Raw genomic sequence first — 15,075 nt, 5'->3', positions numbered from 1 at the left:
TACAAGAGACGAAGAACCTAAATATAGGGTCTAGTATCAAATTGTATTTAATCTAAGGAGATAATTACTTCATAGGAAATAGTAGGCTTTTCATAGGATACTATTCAAACTAACTCCTTAGAGATTGACAATAATTTATTTAAGACTATTTATTCAACTCTTATTTATATACTAGAGACTTTTTCTTATAGTTTTAACTTATTAAAACAATTAATTTTTTATTCTATTCCTGTTCCGTTTCTATTTATTTTATCATCTTGATTTTAATTTTACTAATATTAATTAGATTTATTAATACTTAATATAATTAATCTTTAATTATTAATTCATCAATTTATATAATTACTATAATACTATAATATCAAACATCTATTTTTCTTCTATTTTTCTTCTATTTTTTTTTCACTTTATAAATAAATCATATTATAACTTAAAATCTATATATAAATATAGTAGAATTTTTCTATTAAGAATAATAGAGATTATAAATAAAATTATTATATTAGTATTGAAATCTTAAATTAAAGTTCAAAGCTTGAAAGCGAACATATTATATAACCCTCTTTTACTAATTAAATAATTATTAAAAAATATTAGTATTAACGTGGTTTAACACCGAGTGCACCATATCACCGAGTGCACCATATCACCGAGTGCACCACGAATTTTACATATAAAATACGTCTGTGCGTAACCGTGCACTTTCTTTATTTAATAATATAATTTTTCAAAATTTGAAATTGTAACATTTAATTATATAAATATTATAAAAATTTAATTATTTATTAAAAATTTGAATTAATATAGTAGTTATTATAGGAATAGTTTTTTTGTAATGAAAATCGTGACAATTTCCACTTTTTATAGAATATAATAGAAATTTTTATATAGAAACTTAATACTTTTATAAAAAATATTTTCTTATTAATAAATATTTTTTGTTTTTTAAAAAATATTGATTAAGTATTAAAATATGAATATTAGGAAAAGGCTAATTTTGGTGTATTTTGAAGTGGTGCATTCGGTGATATGGTGCACTCGGTGTTAAACTACGTTATTATATTTATTAACTATAGTAATTATATAGCTAATTTAAAAAAACAATCTTTATTATTTGTAAAAAAAGTGTCAATAAAAATAATAACCTTAATTAAATCAAAATGAAATGAAGTATAATTCAATTTTTGAAAAGTATTCTCTTTTTACTACTTGATGTATTTATTCAATACTATAATATTATTCTTATTAGACTTTTAAACTTATAATATTATTAATAGATTAAAAGACACTTCGAATTAAAATATTATTATAATATAAACATCTTAAATAAGCTAAACAATATATTAATGATAAATAGAAGTAGTTATTCATTTTAATATTTTTATATATACTATAAATATTTAGTGATTTTATTAGTACTTTTGTTTTTTAATAAATATTAATTGAACTACTTTATATTATTATCATATTAAGAGAATCGATTAGAATAATGAAGTAATAAAAGTTCAAAATTATAAGAAAAATTCATGAATTCTTGAAATAAGGAAGAATACTATTATAATATCAGATAAAGAATTCCTACTTCAAAACGAAATCCTTTATTAGTTCTTTATTTAAAATTATAATTTATTACTTTAGAAATTTTAAAATGTTATATAGAATTTAGTATAAATGTAAAATAAAAAATGTAATAATAAGCTTTCTTTATTATAATATTAATTTTAAATTAAAAAAGAAAGTGATTTTAAATCAAAATTGATTTTAAATTAGAATTAGACATATGCCACCTACGTACTACAGTCTATATAAGGGGTTAGAGAAATTATAAATAAGTAGCTTAGGTTTCTATGGAAAGATTTTATTCTAATACTCACTTTAATATATATTAAATAATCTATTAATATATTCGATAATTAAATTAAACTTTCTATATAGTAATTTTATTTACATATTATACAAGTCTAAGCTTCTTATATAATACTATTTATAGTAATAATCCCAATCAAACCTAGTCTACCTCATACTAAGTACATAATCTATAATAAGTTATAAGCCTAATAAGGCTTAGAATTATATAATACTATTACCTTTTATTCGAGAATTATTTTAATTCTTAATAGAACCTAAGATTAGACTACTCGTTCTAGATTAGAGAATTATTCTTTTTACTACAAAAACTTTAAAAATTCAAAAATATATCGAAAAATAATAATCTTTTATAAATCTACTATTAAGGATAAATCTTTTTATTCTTTTATTCAATATCTTTATCTATAAAGGAGATATTTGAGTTTTGAAAAGTTTTAATATCGAAGACAATATTAAAACTTTTTCGAATCCTATTTTAAAGAATAAAATCTCTTTTTTCATTAATATAAAAGTCGAAATAGATAAAGAAATATAATAAAACTATCTTAAATCTACCTATTTTATTTATAAATATTACAAAAAAGCAATTACTTGTTAATCATATTGAGAGCTTTATAAAGATCTTGAAAAAGAGAATAATTGTGTTTTCTTCTATTATTTCTTTTACAGCTTTAATATAAATATATAAATCATAAAGATAATATCATTAATCGTTTAATTTATTTAGTTTATTTAATTCGTCTATTTTCTTTCATAAAGTTGAAGGAATCTATATATTATAGTTTAATTATTGTTTCAATAGACTAAAAAAAATAAGAAAAATTCATTAATAGCTTTAAAGATTAAATAAATATCGAATTAAAACAAAAAAAAAAGCTTTAAATTTCAATTCTACAATATATTTCTATAGATATATAGGAAATTAGTAAATCAAAACCAATTCTATATTATTTTTATATAAGATAAAAGTTTTTTTTATATGTAAAATAAAGCAATTCATATAATTATATAGCTTATATGCTAATGAACTATGTTAGAGAAGATATTAAAGAAATATTAAGATCTCATTATTTTATTTAAGGAAAATCGACAAATACTAAACCAAATGTAGTCAAGTATATTTCGAGGTTATTCGGTTTATATAATAGCTTCCTGAACTATAAACTACGAAGATTAAAGGCGTAAGTAATATAAAACGCATCTAAATACATTCTCACTTTAGGCCTTTAGACGAATCAAATTACATAGCTAGTTGAAAATTTATATAATAAATTCAAGGTAGTAGAAGTATTATAAAGGTTATGTTTTATTTATATTTTATTCAAAATCACTAATTTTTCATTACACTCTTATTCGAAATCCTATTTAAAGCTTTAAATATTATAAATACTATAAATCTATTAAAGTTGATAGAAAGCAAGTAAAAGCTTTAAATATCGAATTTTGAGGGGTAATAGTTTATTATCTATTCAATTCGCTTAAAGCAGTAATAAATTCTATAAAAACAGTAAGATTTTTTAAAAAGTGGGGTTGACATTACTCACTCATATAACCTTCGTAGACATCAATCAGTCGTACATAGCGAATTAGGTTCGTGTAAAACAGGAAGTCTCGTGGAGACGTGTAACGATTCAGCGTATACATCAAGTGATCCACAAGTAATTTTTTTACAAATCATATGTTGTATATCAACCATAAAGGTGGACTTGGCTAAGTGCCAAGTCCTGATGACTCTTGCGAGCTGCTCGTAATGAGCAGATTGCTCTCCTAAGTCAAGGACTAGGAACTATCGTTCTTTGTAAGAAGGGCCCAGCGCAAGCGCTCGGCTTCTCCGCTCTGATAGGCTGAGAACGTCAAGTTTTCTGGAGGATAGACTTTTATGGCGTTTCGGTATTTCGGTGTTTCGATCTGTCCGATACTCGGTGTCGTTTTGAATGAAAGCCAACCTTAATTTTAAACGAAATTTTCATTCAAATTCATAGTTATTCAGCATTTTCGAAATTTTATATTAAAACTATGAATATAACTATTTCACTCAAACCATTTTTAATAGAAATAAAATATATTAAAATAATATATTAAAATAATATATTTAAAGGTCTCAGAATTTTAATAATGATATAATAGAAATAATATTATAATGAAAATTAATTTAAAAAAGAATTATTTTAGACCTTGATTTTAAAAAAAGCAACAGTTTGAAAATTAATGAATTCTAATCTCTATACTTAAAACTTTTTAATCTCTTAAATAATTAAAGATTTGAGGTGAATTACATAGTATTATAAGAAGAATTAAATTATATTTGTTATCCCTATTACCTACTACCCGAAGGGTAGTATATATAGGGATTTTAGGCATCTGTAAGGTCCTTACCAAGCCCGGAGAAGCCCGGTTTCTTATTATATTATATAATATATTATATAAGTATAATCTTCAGCCTTAATTAGAATTCTATTAGAATCTTATATTCTTTATATACTCCCCACTTCTATAAGCCCTTATATATCAAAGTGTTAATATAAGACTTAAAGTTGTTATTCTTATTTAATACTTATAATCCTATTTTATTAATCCTTTTATAATATAAAGTACAAGTTACATTATAGTTTAATATAATTATTCATTATTTCCAAGAAAAGCTTATTGTTTATTATATTATATCGTAAAGTTATATATAAATATAGTACTTTTCGCTTACTTACATTCAATATGACTTCGTTTATTATATATATCATCTTCAATTTCTCTTTTTTTTTGAATTTCGTTATCTTTCTATATAACTATTAATTATAAAATACTAAAATATAATCATTTTTAATATACTTAAGCTTTTAATTCTTATGTAATTATTTACAATCTTTATTATTATAAAATTGAAAAGTGTTTATAATACTAATATAATAAACAATATTATAGATTAATTGATTTACAAATACTTTTGAAAATATATAATAATCAACTTTTCCCTTTCTCTTTTTTATATTAATACTTAATCATTTTAATATTAATATTATTCTTTTCTAATTTGTTTTCTTTAATAATTATATCCTACAAGTTATTTTCTCTAATTAATATAATAATATAGCTTTTTTTTAATAGTTTTTAATTATTCTAATTAATATTAACTCCTCACCTTATAGAAATTAAAAAGAATATAATCTTTTTTAATTTCTATTTTATTTCTTTCTACTCTATAATATATATCGAAATCTCCTAATAATAATTTCTTTATAATAAGTAATGCTAAGTTATTTATAATTAGCTTTAAATAATCTCTATCTTATCAATCTCAACATATTTCCTTAACTCCTTCTAATCAATATAAAGATAATAAATACAAAAAAGAAGCTGAATATTACAATAGTAATAATGATATTAGTAATAATATGCCTAAAGAAGGGGAAATTCCCATCCGATATAAGAATGATATCCTTACTCCTAATGACCTTATTCCTCTTAATAACAAACTTAATAAGGAGACATACTTGCTCAATCTTAATCGGTTCTTTGAAAGAGTAATTAGTCCTGCCGGTTGAAACTATAAGTCTTTAATTATTATCGAAGATTCTAATTCGAATTATATTAAAGAGAAAAAACATCCTTTCAAGAAGAAAAAACATACTATTAAATTCTAATAAACAATCCGCATTACTTCTATCTTAACCGCTTTTTAAATCAATTTTAACTTTAATATTACAAACTCTCTAATTTACTTTCCTTATTTCAAACATCTCACATTAAACAAATTTTCGAATTGTTTCGATTGTAATGGTTCTATTATTTATCAAAGCTATTAGAACTATAAAACAATTTGTTTAAAGAATTTGTATAAGTATTTTAAAGAAAGGCTTATTAAGATCAAAAATAATGTTAATACCGACCGAACGAATTTCATTGTCCATCAGGATATGATTATTTCGATAAAGGTATTATTTTTTTCTTATATAATTATGGAAGATATAAGGAAAATATATATTCAAATAGCTACTTATATAAATAAACTAGAGTCTACTTTAGAGTTCAAAGGTATAATTGGTTCTCTTTATGGGGATTTGATCAATATATCGTCTATCAAGTTGCCTAACTTGTCAACAATCGTTAAGAGATCTTCCGCCTCCTAAAAAAACCTTCATGTTACGGGAGCTGCCTCTAGGGTCATGTGGAAGTGTCTAGAGATCTTCCGAGGTGGTTTAGATTAGACTTCAAGTAGGAATTCAATAAGGTTGTAATTGGTTATAATTCTTGTAATTATAGTAATGAAACTAATGATTGTTCTTGAGCACGAAGCTTTATATTATAATGAAATCCCATTCCTTATATAGATCTTCGTTCTTTGATATTGATTTGAAGTTTCTAGGAGTCCTGGCTCCCAAAGACCTCCTTGGAGCCCTGGCTCCTGAGAACTCCACCACGTGACACTGGTCACATGGTATTCTGCTACCCATCGTAACACTTCACCACCCAGATTCAAAATAATAACTAGAATCCTTTTTAGGACAATAATAGCCCTATTCTTGTTAATTCATTCTCTCAATCTGTTCCTTTTCCCCAAAAAAACACATCTCCTTGGTCTTACTTAAATAAATATTATTCCCAAATCCTTTTCGATTTTATTTAAGTTATTTTGGTTTTGAATTGGAAATATTCTTTTTTAAGTATTTTTTAATATATTTTTCTTTTATATTCTTTTTATTTAAATGATTTATTTTACATTTATTCATTTTATTATTATTATTGATTTTTATAATACTTCCCTTATTCATCCTTTATTTGTTATACATTTTTATATTGTTAATCTTTAAATAATATTAATACATAGTCCTATGGTAATAAATGATTTCGATAATAAGCTTGATAAACTTTAAATAAATATTTCCAAATTTAATTAATATTTCTTAAATTTATATTTTTAAATAAATAAAATATTAATTTACCTATAATAATAGATTATACTCATGAATAAAAGAAAATATAAGCATGAATAAAAGAAGATATAATATAATTAATAATAATAAGCTTATTCAATATTTATAACTTTGTCGATTTTTTATAAAATTATATTAGCCAGATTTAATATATATTAATTAATCTTTTTAATATATTTATAAAGATTTTAATAATTTAATAGTAACCAAAAACGCTTGAATTTCTATTAAGTTAATGTTTTTATTAAATTATCAGCTGGTATTTTATTTATTAATATATAAGTAATAGTAAAGCTTTCTTTTCTATATTCCTATTATAACCATATATTTTAAATATCAATATAATATAACTTTATCTAAATCCTATGATTCTTTTCTACTATCAAATAAATGGTTTGTTAATTGTTACAAAAGATTTGAATAAATATTACCCTCAATTTATATTTCTTTAAAATACTTTTTAAGCACTATAATCTCTTTCACAATTCTTTCAACACTAAGAAGTTCCACTTTTATTATCAATATAATTATAATGTTTTAACAAAAAGCTTTTTATATTATTAAATCTTTATACATTGAAATTGTATACCTTTAAGATAATCATTTTGTCTCTAGATTCTTAGTAAATAAAGAATCAAATGCTATAATATATTGTATTATATTATTACTATCTTCGGTATATTCGATTAATAAGAATCTAGTGCCTTAGAAATAAAATATTGCTTCCATTGTAACTATTAAGTAGGTAGAGCTTGGATTCCTTAAGAATTATAACAGTTTACTTACAGTAAATACTACATTCGCTTGAATTATAATAATAAAATAAAAAATAGATTCAATTAGTTTTTAAAACTTTTTAACATCCTTTTCAGGTGATTATTCTTTATATCAGAATAAATCATAATAAAGTAAGGGTATTGATAAGCATTTTTCTTTTATAAGATTGAATTTCTTTGTAATCTTTTTAATATAAATGTTATAAATGAACCATAACTTTTTTAGTTTTTTATTCTTTATAATCTAAATTCCTAAAAACTACTTAATATTATTTAATTCTTTTAATACATAATAATGCCCAAGTTCAATCATTATTCAACAAACTTCTTTTTTATCTCTTTTTATATATACTACAAAGTAATTATCTACAAAAAACAACAATTTTATTATCCTATCCTTAATATAATAAACACATAAATCTTCTTTACTAATCTCCAAATCTAAGTGTTTTAGCTTTGATATGAATTCTCTATATTAAAGCGCTATAAAGTCTTTAAGATTATAAAGAGTCTGGTCTACTTTTACAATTATACCCAGCTGCCTGAAACCATCCGGTAAGAAGTAAATAATAAGTTTAAAGGTATTTTATCTAAATATATTTATATATGTATTTATTATATTAAATTACTTTACTTTCAAGTCTTCCTATATAATAAACGCTATTATTATCCGAAATAATACTACTGCCAAAATGGCGGCAAAGGTAATCTTAATGGTTAAAGCATCTTGTAAATCCCTGTATACTATTAATTTAGTCTTATATCTTTTCAAATAATCGTCTAAATCCGACTTATAGTTGTACACTTATTTCAGGGGTAATGGGTATGTTTGGGCCCTAAATCTTTTAATAACTCTCCAGTAATTCATACTTTCGAACCTTTGGATCTCTAATTTCATTATATACTTGAAATATAATTCGAAAGTGTGTTTCTTTAGGTTTGTATATTTTATTAGCTTTTTTAATAATAATATTATATATATATATGGAATTGGTAAGGCTTTGCTTGGGTTTAAAAAGTCCTCTTTTAGTATTGAAGTGAAAACAATTAGTGGTTTAGAGTCAGATACTCTAAATATGATACCTAGTTTTCTCTTTTCAAACTATTTTATAGATATAGTGATAATTATATATATAGCTATTAATACCTCGTTTTTCAAGCTGATATTATCTTTAAGTACTTATTCAAATTAATTAGATATAATAGTATTATTAAAGAATACTAAAAAGAATAATGTTTTGTTCTTACTCAACTATTACAAAAGTAATTTTGTATAGAAATTTTCTTTTTAATTATATTAAATTGATTAATAAATTTATCCTTTTCTATTCTAGTACTTAAGGATTTTGAGTTTGAAATGATTTTAATTCTTTTATTAAAAATCATATTAAGGGTAAAGTTAATTAATGGATTAGTTTTTTTCTTTTTTATAACTTTTTATATAGTTTTAACTTTTGATTTTTCTTTAATAATAGTTTGGGCCCTAATCCAGACTCTTTCAATTGATTATATTAATTGTAATATTATAATTCAGAATTTTCTTATACAAATAATTGATTTATAATATTTATTTTTTAGTTTTAAATTTTCATTACAAAATGAGAATATAGTTAGATTATAAATTATTAGCAATAGCTTTATAATTAAATATATAAGAATGTTTGTATAGTCAGAGGTTTGTCCTTCCTTTTTTAAATTCTTTTTATTATTTCAAATTATTAAAGGTTTGTATTCTAATAATTGTAAGATAATTCTTTTTACTATAAACTTGTTCTAATTAATATTAATCGGATTTAAAGTATACTTGAATATTATTAATCTTATTGAAAATGTTTATACCTTATTTATCCTTAAATTTAAGCTTTTATTAAAAATAAACTTTTTAATAAATAAAGTATCTTTCGTTTTCGAATTTATTAATTCTTTATTTAAATTATTAAAGATTAATTTATTTTTATATTTTATTATAGAAAATTACTTCTCAATTTCATTATTTTTTAGTAATTTAATAATATATTTTATAATATTAATATTTATTCTATTATTAAGATCTTTGATTAATAAGAAAAAAGTATTTTTATTAAATATTATATTTCTTATTATAATGATTTATTTAAATTATAATATTGAAATATAATATATATTCTTATTTATATATTTAATAAAATACTTAATAAATTTGTGTAAACAAATTTTAAAGTTTTTTATATATCTCCCAACTTTTTTATTCTTGAAGAATAAATATACTCTATATCCATATATATAAATTCTATTTTAATTTAATTATAAATTAAAAATAACTTTTTAAATAATTACTGAATTATAATATCTAAAATATTCATGAAATTATAAGTTTAATTTTTTATTCAGGAACTTTTAATCTAATATTTTTAAAGGATTGATATTATATAAATAAGTTACTACTAATATACTTTTTAATCAAAAATCCAAAGGAAAATCAATTTCCTTTTACATTATAATTACTTTAATATATACTTTTTATTTTACCCTTTCAATATTACTATTTGATTTATAAATATAGATAAGGATAAGTTTAAGATTTATACCTTATTCCTACATCCACTTCTAATATTCTATTTTCTTATTAATACCTATAACTAAAGTATTATTATTATAATATAAAATATAGATTGATAATTTATATTATCTTTTTATAAAAGTATTAAAATTCTAAATAATTTTATAAATATATATAAAAATCTTTTACAATAAAAGAAAAAAGAAGATCTTCTTATTAAATTTGTTTTTAATTAATAATAATCAAAACGATTTATTATAGTTAACTTCAAAATCAAAAAGATTCTAAAATACTTTTTAAAAGGATTTGACTAATAATTATAAATTTAACTAACAAAATATTATTTGTTTTATATAAGCTATTGAATAATATATATACTTAATATAAGATATTCCTATAATTTTAATATTTCTTATCAAATGAATTAAATATTCCAACGCTTTTTAACCTAAATAATCTATATATTTATACTAAAGGTCATTTAAATCACTTCTCAGTCTTAAATACTCTTCTTTTTATTACCTAAACTATTTCAATAATTTTCTTATAATTATTAAGTATATTAGGGTATTAATCGAATTATTTAGAATACATAAGAAAGACAAATAAGAGTATAAAGACTTATATTCAAAGAAAATAATTACAAATTTATATTCCAACTTTTTAATAATCTTATTCTTCTCAAGTGTTTTATTTTTTTTTAATGTATAATTTAGATTATAATATTAGATTCTTATTTTATTAAAAATTGTTTTAAAAATAATATTAATATTGAAGCTATAAATATAAGTAATATCTTTGAGAATCAAGTTTCTTATATTCGGTTTTATATTACCTTTAAGACAGTTACTAATCATTTTTATATTATAGTTTTTAATCGAAAGAAATAAGGATCTAATATAGATTTTTTTTCTATTTTTAGTCTTTTAATATAATCCTTTTATAAATAATTCTTTATTATTTATAATATATATTATATTATAATTATTTATTAGAGTAAATATCAATAATGAATAATTAGTCAATTTAAGGGTAGAATAAATATTAATAAATAATTTAATCTTTTCAAAGTTATCCGAATTTAAAATAATTATAATGATATTTATCTGTCTTCTAGAAGAGGAATGAAGTTTTTGTTCCTTTTTCTTAGTATAAACTTTCAATCATTTCTTTTCTTTTCAAATAGCTCAATTATCTTTAAATTTATTCTATTAAATTCTATTAAATATCTTCCTTATATTTTAATTAATAAATATACTCAAGATCGACTCCGAACTGGATCTAATAAGTATATATTCTAGTCGATAGTATTTAATGCTGGGCTATTTGTAGGATCTTTTGTTAGATATGATACATAAGTATAATCCAAATGTATTTATATTGGATAATTCATTTTAAAGTATTGAATATTGATTTATACTATTTTTACTTTTTCTCTTAGCTAATATTATATAGAAAAAAGTAGTTACAAGTATATCGAAAATATTCTTATATTTCTATAGAGATTTTATATTAGAGTTTTCAAGTTATACTATAGTTATATTTCAAAGCTTTGAATTTACTTATTCTAATGTAAATCTAATTATAACTATAATCAAAAAGGATTTGATACCCAACATTCTAATAATTTTCGAAATTTTGTATTTCATTATCTTAAAATAAACTTCAATTTATTCCTAATACTATTTAACTATTAATATATAAGTATACTTAATATTATTAATAATCTTAGTATACTTAAGATATACCAATTCTTATATTTCGTCATCAAATAGTTATAGCTCTTTTTGAAATACTATAATAAATATTCTTACAAAGTATAATCTATTATTAGTAATAAATATATTCTATATCCTTACTAGAATAATAGTTAATACTAATTCGATAATCTATATTTTAATTATATTATATTCTTTCTTATTTTGAGCTTACTTTTCAAGTCTGATCTTATATATTTGAAAATTATTGTTCCATAAGAATTAAAGCCATCTTTATTTCTGTAAATATCTTTAGAATGAAACAGTATTTATATCGTTTATAGCCTTCCTAGTAATAATATCGTTTTATTTGATAAATTCAATAATGAGTAATTCCAATCAAGATACAGTTACAAATAATTTTAATTAAATAGGTTTTAAAGAAAGGTTAATTTTATTATTACTCTTACTAAGTTTAACATATTTCTAAACCTTAAAAGTTTTATTCTTTCTTTCCAATTCTTTATATTATTTAATTTATTTAATATAATTATCTAAAAAAAACATTCTTACAATTCTCTTTATTATTAAAAAAAGTAACTAGCTTGACTTTCATTATAAAGATTTAGATTTGAAAAGAACTTTACAAGAAATCGACAAAGTTATATTATGAAAAGAAAATAAGTGATAAAAGATAATTATAAGAAAATAAAAGTATAATATATATATTCTAGTTTTACAAGTTTATACGAGCTATTTAAAGATTTTTTGAAAAAATATCCTATAATTTAAATGCTTATTAAGCTTATAACTAAAATAAATCATATAATATTATAAGAAGAATTGAATTATATTTGTTATCCCTATTGCCTATTATTTAAAAAGTAGTATATATAGGGATTTTGGGTATTTATAGGGTTCTTACCAAACTTGAAAGGGCCCGGTTTCTTATTATGTCATATGATATATTATATAAGCATGACCTTCGGCCCCGGCCGGGATTCTACTGGAACCCCACATTCTTTACAAGATTGAAATTATATTTTTTCATTTTTGAAAAAATAAAAAATTCAACTAAACTTCTATATATTTATAGAACCTTTTAATATAGTTCATTAGTATATTATAAAATAGTAGAATGTAATAGGATTATAGAGTAAGTAACCCTAAATACTATAGAAATATTATTATAAAAGTAGTATCTCTAATAAGAGAAAGAGTAGAGAGACCTTAGAAAGCATTTAATATAATATATAGAAAGATATAATAGAATAAATAGAAACTAACTACTTTTTTTAAAATTATATTAAATAATAATAAAATGATAAGATTTCAATTTTTTTTTTCTTCATATAAATGATCTTATTGTATTTGAAAAAATGTCAATTTTGTTATGATTTTTATTGTAAAAAATTAATTTTCATAATAAGTACTATATAAAATCAAGTGTTTTATTAAAAATTAGATTTATGAAATAATTTGAAAATTAGGTTTTATATTAGAAATTTTTCAATAATTTTATTAGTTAATAAAAAAAGTGTATAATTATATATTAGCGAATTTTATATATAAAATAAACTAACTTATATTAGAGGTCTACGAGCCCTCGAACCCCTTACTTTTTGAGAAAGTATAAAATGATAATTTTTATTATTGTAAAAATTTAGAAAAAATCTACTAAATGCTTATAGGCGAAGTCGGTTTACTATTGAATTATATTTATTTTTTATAATGTTTATAATGTTTATTTTTCTTAGAATCTTGATTTAATTATTTTATTTTGAATTACATTTTATTACATAATATTTATAGGTCACATTTCAAAAAATTTCATTCGAATTAACAATTATATCATTATACTATAGAAGTTTTAATAACTTCATTAATATATTTCCTTTTATATTAACTATATAAACTTTAAAGTCTTTAAAAGAATTAAACTTTAATACATTATATAATCTCTAATATTAAGGTTAGTATTATGAAAATTAGATTAGTTGAAAGCATTTAGTTCACTCTATGTGATTATCTCTTTTTCTTTTTTTCTTTTAATTGAGATTAATATTAATAAGATAATTTAAATAGATTTTATTAAAAAAATATTTCAAGTTATAACGTTATACTATTATAATATTATATATAAAGATTCAAATTAATTATATTATTCGAATCGGATCTCAGACTTAGATAGATTAGCTTTTTTATATATATAATACTTTAGTCCTTATAAATCATAAGATTATTAAGAAGGTAAATCTTTAATAATAATTTAACTCACATTATTACAAGGATATATTTACTAAGCCGCCGGGGAAACCCCGGCTCCACAATGAGAGTTATCGAAGAATCGATGATGCGATTCATTTAGATAATTTATATTAAGTAAGTAATTAGCTTAATATAGATTAAAGAGATTTCTATTATTTATAATATCAAGTATAGGTATTATAGTAAAACGTATATAAAAATTGTAAGGTTATAAAATCTAAATTGATAACATATATAGTTCAATATATATCTGAGTTTAGTTAGAATATATAATTAGTTTTGAATATGTTTTAATATACTTATTACTTTATACTTTTTAAATGATTTAGAATCTACTCGATATATTCCCTACTATAGAAACCTGACATACATGCTAATGAACTACGTTATCTTCAATCATTACTATTAAAAGAATAACGAATTTTGAAATAAATGACTTTTGATAGTTTTTAATATAGTATACACTAGCTAAATCTAGGCCGGCATTCATTCAAAACGATACCGATATTTCACTATCAGCGTCAGGGTTCAGCCTTGTCATGCAGGAATTTAATTTCAACCGGTAGTTCCTACCCCGTGGTGGAGTATTTAGATAATCCGCTCTGGGCTCGTGATCGTTGATTGCCCAGGTTAAAACTGGGTCCGCACACCCCGCATACATGTGAACCCTGAATTCTATTTCAGGTGGACTATTTATTTTCTCCACTACCGCTGGACTTAGGGGTAGTGGTTGGAAGGTGGTGGGATGAGTGATTTCTAGGTCGAAGGAGGGTAAAAGAACTGCAATGCTTACAGCTAATCTCTGGGGTAGAGTGCGTTGTCATGGGTTGTAGACTAGCTTCTATCTACTGGCATCGCTATGCGTATATATAGAGCTCTTCTCACCACGGGATTGCTCCTCAGACTTGTCCATCTAAATTCCAACACATCTCTTCCAAGAACGCTATTACCTTTACATCAGCTCGATTGTCGCAGATACCAAACTACTTAGATCCACT

Source organism: Botrytis porri, assembly GCF_014898465.1.
Source record: "Botrytis porri strain MUCL 3234 chromosome Unknown BPOR_014, whole genome shotgun sequence".
Taxonomy (NCBI): Eukaryota; Fungi; Ascomycota; class Leotiomycetes; order Helotiales; family Sclerotiniaceae; genus Botrytis; species Botrytis porri.
This window is presented reverse-complemented; position numbering follows the sequence as displayed.